Source organism: Cimex lectularius, unplaced genomic scaffold (genome assembly GCF_000648675.2).
Source record: "Cimex lectularius strain Harlan isolate CLEC.00 unplaced genomic scaffold, Clec_2.1 scaffold186, whole genome shotgun sequence".
Classification (NCBI taxonomy): domain Eukaryota; kingdom Metazoa; phylum Arthropoda; class Insecta; order Hemiptera; family Cimicidae; genus Cimex; species Cimex lectularius.
In genome coordinates, this window is record NW_019392979.1 from 559,597 (window position 1) to 567,098 (window position 7,502).

At 35.0% G+C, this 7,502-nt stretch overlaps 1 long non-coding RNA gene across 1 annotated transcript; it reads left to right on the forward strand.

Annotated features, from left to right (window-relative positions):
• The first annotated feature begins 438 nt into the window (after positions 1 to 438).
• Positions 439 to 6,633, forward strand: LOC112127952. Its single transcript, XR_002910796.1, has 3 exons — positions 439 to 519; positions 584 to 600; positions 6,441 to 6,633. It is a non-coding gene; the product is annotated as an uncharacterized LOC112127952 (long non-coding RNA).
• The last annotated feature ends 869 nt before the right edge of the window (positions 6,634 to 7,502 follow it).

The window sequence follows — 7,502 nt, forward strand, 5'->3', positions numbered from 1 at the left end:
ATATATGCTTGACAAACTGCCATGTGTGTTTACCCAGGGGCTATTAAACCAAAATGGAGATCTAAAGAATTTATTACAAGGGCTTAAGAGAGCCAATGAGAATTCGCCAGCATATTACACCGAAGAGATTATTTGAGGAATGTTTTCGAAGGTGGATGCACTCCTGCGAACACCGGTATCGTTTGGCAGCGAAAATTGCAGTAGCGATTTAGCGATTTTCCTCTAACGAAGTAGGAAAAAGAAAGAAGCGCGGATCCCACTTGGGAAATTTAGTTCTCTATTCACGTTTCCGTGAGATCTGATTTCGCGAGAGTGGAACAGCATTCTACAATATTTTTTATTCTTTAGTCGTGTAAGGTGCGGGTTAAATGTTTATACAAATCTTACACAACGTAAATATTTGATGATAGAATTTATTCCGTTTTTCAGAAACTAAAAGAGGAGTAGGAAACATAAAAATGGATTTTTTAAAAATTTGTTTTCTGTGTATTACAACCTTCAATTGGGCACCAAGTAAAAGTGAGTGTATAAAATAAAATAAGTTATTTGAATTATTATTCTAAAGAAAAAACTTTTTTTTCAGCCCTTTGTTTAAGAGAGGTAAGTTAGAGCGTTTATCAAGAAATCCTGCAAGTACTCTGTAACGTTTCATAGCTTTTTAAGTTTAAAGTCCTGTGTGTGTGAATTTCACGTTAGACGTTTGTCCATATACACTCCTAGGTACCGCATTTTGTCCGCAGTATGGAGGAGTATGTTAGTACATTTTTATGGTTAAAATTAATTAAGGTTTTTAGTTGAGATAAAAAAGTCAATGGCACGAGCGGGATTCGAACCCACGATCTTCGGCTTGATACGCCCCTGCTCTACCACTTGAGCTATCGTGACCTCAATCCACTCGGACACCAACTTCCCATCTCAACCCCACCTTTTGAATTTTTCCTCCTTTTTGTCATTTTTCAAATGTCGTGTAATCGGATTGGATTCTCGACGACAAATGAAATGGCCACGGAGAGCTTTAGTGAAGTATACTTCATTTAAATTCATTAAATTCACTAATTTCGTAACTCGGAAGTTGGTGTCCGAGTGGATCGAGGTCACGATAGCTTAAGTCAACCCAGCTCAAGGGAGGAAGAAATAACATTTACAACGCGGTGGCATTGTTGTGCTCTTGCGTGTCGGCCTGAAAAAAATTAATAACCTGGGATAATTTTTTGGGAATTAAAGATTGGGATCGTTTTTAAATAAGCTAGAAAATTACCTAGAACTGGAAGCAGACTGACGGCCCTGTAGGAACTAGGATAATGTGAAATTTTTACGGGGATTATATATTATATTATCAATATTTGCGAATCACAGGCCTAATGGAATATTTACAGGAACGAGGAAAATAGGATGTGCGTAAAACTGAATTAAGTATGCAGATACACATACCTGCTCTTTATGCCGAAGCACGTGAGCCACCACTGAACTTAAGATGGGAAAAATATGCAAAAAACTGCCTAATTAAAATGTATGCTAAAGATAGCCCGCTATTAACGAAAGTAAGCCATTTAGCTCAAAAGGTATTGACAGACAGATACTGGCGAAAGAAAAAAGCTCCTCTTATAGTGGAATCGTTCCTCTCCCTAGTCCCAATAATATATTCTGTTTACAAAAATCCGATACTACCAATCTTCTCGCTGTAATATCAAGCAATAACAAGCGAAATAAATTGTCAAGAACTTAATTATACCGGACTCCTAGCCAATCACGTAGAATTGAATTTCAGGGCAGACAGCTGCGAAAAGTTCCCAGATCACCTCCTCATCTTCACAGACGGATCAAAACTTAATGGCTCCACGGGTTGTGCATTTTATGACAGCCTGAACAAGTATCACGAGGAACATCTACTTCCGAATTTGGTTAGCTCTTACACAGCAGAAGGTATAGCCATTCTGAAAGCGCTGGAATACGCCGCGAGGATACCAAATAAAAAAATTGGGATCATGACGGACAGCCTCAGCACGATATGCCAGCTACGCTCTTTCAATCTTCACAATAAGTATGAATACATTATAATCGAAATTCTCAGGTTAACCTTCAAATTAAAGAACCAAGGCAAAAACATTGTAATATGCTGGATAAGAGGGCATGCAGGTATAGAACACAATGAGAGAGTCGACCAGTTAGCCAAGGAGGCAACCATTAAAGGTTCTCCCACGCCTGTGCAGCTAACCGTCGGAGACGTGACAAACAATATAAAAAGAGACGTATGCAGAAAGTGGCAAAACTGGTACGATACGGGCACAGCAGGGAATTTATACCGGTCATTATTTCCAACATTACAAAAGAAGCCGTGGTTTCAAGAAATAGAGAGAGGAAAAGCTTTCTTCTCAACAATTACACGACTCCGAACTGGCCATGGCATCTGCGGCTCATATTTATACAGGATTAACTGTAGAACATCGCCAAACTGTGCAACGTGCGATGTAGAAGAGAGCCTTGACCATATAATATTACAATGCACCGAATATGAGGCTCAGCGAGAACAATTACAAAAAGAATTGGACGCTCTGGGGCAAGTGAAAAGGCCAATGAACTTAAGCTCGCTGCTGGCAGAGGGTGACACGGAAGTCTATGACGCCTTGTTCAAATACTTCAAGAATTGTGATATTAATGTTTAAGTTGTTGTTGGTTATCGTATTATTTATATATTTACAAGCCTATTTATTTATTTATTCATCTAGTCATTCCTTTACATAGATAGATACTTTGATTGTTAGTTACTGGGACCTGAATCTGGCTCTATATCCCTGATAAAGCAAAAAAAAAAAAAAAAGTATGCAGATAGCACTTGAAATCATAACCAGTACCACACCTCTACACATTGAGGCTAAGGTCAGAGCACTAATCAGCTGCTACAGATTAATTAGCAAAGGTATCTGGAATCATAAGTGCAATAACATAGGTCACTCGAAAATCTTACACCTATTGAGTCAAGTTAACGGACAATTATTAGGCGCTAGTGATAAAACGATTAAAACCCCTTCGGGGAAAAAGTACTTCCAGGAAGTCACCCCTTCTGAATATAATTATACTGTGGATGATGACCATCGGAACGCAGACTGCTATGCACTTGGTTCACTTATGAAAGGTAAAGGGAGCGGTGCAGGAATTTACATACCTAAATGGGTAAACCCTCTTGGCAATAACACCTTCGTTTTTCAGGCGAAAATCTGGGCCATTAATGTGTGTTGTAGAACACTTATGGAAAATAAAATTAAGGGAAAAGAAATTAGAATTTTTTCTAACAGTCAGGCTAGTCTTAGGTCATTACAAAAAGATTTGTCAACCTCTAGACTTGTGGAGGAAACTGTAGATCTTATCAATAGAATCTCTTCCAAGTTTGAGAACAAGGTTACCCTTATTTGGATACCACCGCATTTGGATAGCCTGGCCAAAGAATATAGACAATACTTGTCGGGCCACAACCGGTATTACCTCCCTCTATGAGCAGAGAGTATTAAAAACTGGGGTATGAAACAATTCCTTAAGGAGTGGAACTATCCCCCGGACACAGGCAATCGAAGGAGTTTGTTTAGGCGATCAAACCAGCAGAATGGAAATGGCCTATTTCAAGGAAGAGAATTAGGAGGCTGATAGGTGTCCTGACGGTCCACTGCCTACTGAGAAGACACCTCTCCGTAATGGGTATTCTACCAGATCCTTTTTGCCGTTTTTGCGAAATAAAAGAAGAAACGGCAAAGCACTAGCTCGCAGAGGGTGATAGGTATGCTAGGTCTAGATTTGAAATTTTTGAAGGAGCGGACATCACCAAATCACTCTCCGAGAAAAAATGGTCCAAGATCTTGAGGTTTGTGAACAAGTCCAGGAGATTTATGAGCCGACTAAGTCCCGGACCTTTTAGGGATGGGGTACGAATATATATATATATATATGCAGGTAATAAATATTATGGATTTAATGTGGGAAGATATGTGGGGATTTGAGGGGTTAGTAGGTCGAATCCAGGAGCTTTTTTTACTTTGACGTGGCGTCTAGCATACTGAACATCGGACGGCTTAGGAGGAAAAGATAAGGGGAGACGAGGTATTCTTTTAGGTATTCTTCGATTTCTAAAACATAATCGCGATATGTGATTTTAGCGTGTTGGGTGAAGACAGCGGACAGGTAAGCAGCAAAGTGACTTTCTCCTCATCGGATTTGTACCAAGATCCTTCTGCAGAAGAAGGAATAAACACAATTTCCGGTGGAACAAAATAAGACGGCGTAGAATTGTGTTATATTACATTTACTTTAATGTAATTTTTTTCCTAAACTTCCTTTTGTTCCTAAACTGCGTATTCTTTTGTTATTCAAGTTGAATTAACCAAAATTAAAAATAAGTGACAATTTTAGTCAACCGATTTGTGGGTAATTATCATGAAATAATGATGTGTTCTTAAATCTTACGTTTTGCGGCAATTAGTATTGCATTGCATTTTTTTTTTTTTTTAATTTGCGTTAAAACAGTTATCATCATTATAATAAATATTTAAACATCGTAAAAACATTTAAAAAATGTATAATTAAAGTGATAAAAAATAACGCTGTAGACAAAGAATATATCATAAAAAGGTATAAAACAATTTAACAGCCTAGACTTCATTAATTTCAATTAAAACTTAACTTCCTATAATCATTTAATCCAGTTTAATAAAGATCGTAAACCTCCAGCTTAAATCCGCATTTCTCTGAAATATTAAATAAGCTAAAACTTTTTTTTTTTTTAAATGTTATTCACATTGTGTTATTTGCTTTTGCAGTATTGTATTGAACTTTTTTTAAAACATTTCATACCCGTTTATTAAGACAAGTCAAATTAATTATAATAAGTATTTCATTTAAATAAAACAGGTTCGGATGAATATATAGTGATGATATTTTTTGTTTATATTCTATTTCAGTCATCTTAGTCCTTTTAATAATATTTATTCCAATATGCAAAAACTGTATTACTATCACTACGCTAAATCAAAGTTAGGATATCATGTTACAATGGAATTCAGATAGTTTAAAATTATTCAGAAATCGTGAGGTGCGGTGATGTAGGTTTCAGAAAAAATATTTGAAAAGTTGGGTGAGCCAATTTGATAAATTTGTACACCATGATGAAGTTGTACAATGATGAAGGTTCAGATTGGGATTTTTGCAAAATTATACCACCTTGTTTGGTTTTAAAAGTCTTAAAATTATTATCCAATTGAATATTTTGTTTTTAAATTAGGCTTCGCCTCCAAGAAAATTGCGAAAATTTATTTAAGGCTCAATACGTTCTTTTGGATTGAAACTATATTTTAAAAGGTTTGTATTATTAAATTGTTATTCGCCGGATAGGCAGGAAAGCTCTCACGTATCAAGTCGACTGGTGGCTCCTTGACCCGATTAAGAACAAGCCATGCGAAGTTGACAGACGGACACTTATTTTGGGCCATGCCCCCGTATGTATTCGGTATGCAGAAGGCTGCTCGATTTTGTCTTACTTGATTGAAGGGTGTCGTTACTTGGCTCTATATAGAAAGCGTGTAGGAAGCCGCCCCATATGAGAATTGTTCCTGTAACATGAGATTTACATAATACTATACAAACTGGCATAGAAAAGTTGAAAAACCGATTACTGAAAATGGAAACGTGGATCTTTCAGACCCTCTTGACACTGAATAATTTTTTTAAAAAATCAATCAAACACCAAATACAGAAGGAATAGTTCATCGAATTACTACTAAATAAAAACATGTATGCAGATTTCACCTTGTATAAATCAGAAATCTGTAACTAAATATTTATGTTTCACAGGTTTTTTGTATCTTTCAAACAGGAATGGCGGAATAAAAATTTTAAAAAATGGATTTGTCTTAAAATTTAAATTAATTCTCGTGTTTCACTAAGCTTGCAGGTGAGATCATGTTCATCATTGTGGTTTTTTATTGTGGATTTTTTGTTGTGGTTTTTTTATTGCGGTTTTTTTATTGTCGTTTGTTTAACATAAATGTTTTCCTACAAACTGTTATAGAATTTCTCTTACCGATTTGTATAAAAAAGTGATTAGTGTAAATAGTAGGAAGCCATAGTGAAATGTCACATTCTCTACATTCTAAAATTATTGTATATATTGTTGTGTACATGTACAAATAAAAATTTATTCTATTTTATTCATGTTCATCAAGTCCAAAATTCATATGGTCTACCGCTCAATAAAAAACAATAACGTAAATAAATTTACAACTTTACAAATTGGCATGAATGTCGTATATTTATTCAACAGTGCCAGATGTAAATGATAACCTCCTGCAAAAACAGGACAAAGAAGTTTAAAATGGGTGGTAATAAATTAAAGAAATGAATGATCCTTTTGCTCAACTTTGGTAATTATTTATATTAAAATGAGTTTTTCCTTACAGGGCTCTCTCAAAGAAACGGACTAACGAAAAACAACACCAATAACACAACAACTTGAATTACCATGATGGAAATTTATGTTTTTGTCGTCCAATCGGTCATTAGTCAATACTGACGAATCAAATGTTGACGTGATTACAATCATCAAGTTGTTGTCAGCACATTAAATGTATTTTTAACTCTGTTTTCTCCAAAATAAACGCCTAATAATTGCAAAATAAAAGTGCAATTTAAAACTAATTGAATAATTAATTGTTTATTATTGTTTCAAATAAATCATAATCGATAAATTATCTTTGTCAATTGAACTAATATTATAATTAATAAATATATGTATTTGTATTTTGCTTCCTATTATCAGTTTGTTTAAACTAGCGATATAGTGCATTAAAAAATTAATAAAATTACTTAAAATAAGAAAGTAGCTTTTCAGGAAAGGTGTGTGTACTTTTCCGTGGAAAATTTGATAATGCTTCTTCATATTAAATATTATATAAATAAAAAAGTACTTAAATTATTTATAACCAACTCTGTTTAAAAGTAGTTCTAACGTAGACGTAGGGAAGGCGAGCCACTTTAGCTGTTCTACTTTAAAATATCCTTTTTAATCTCTCAATTTTCTTTCCATGAACACAAATTTATAAAAATGGTTTTCTTAGTACCAATTAATTTCAATGGACCTTGTACGATATCAGAATTTTTAATGCGTTTTTAAAATTTAAACTTTGAGAAAAATATATTTTTCTTTAAATATAAATGAATATTACATGGGTATATAATGGGAAATAACAGGTACATTTTAAATTAAAGAAAATATAACGTAACCTTTACAAAGAACATGGAAGGCTCGAATACTATTAGAATTAGAATTAGAATTGCGAGACCTCCTAGGAGGCCTCTGGCCTCTCCCTGATAGATCAGAGGGAGTCACCCACCTTAGTGCATAAGCGACTCCGAGGTTGGGCTCTGGTCGGGCGCCATCGACTTCTTTGGTCATTTCGGCGCCCTTACGTTCCCTAAAACTAGTCATTCTCACACTCACTCATACAATAAATACATACATA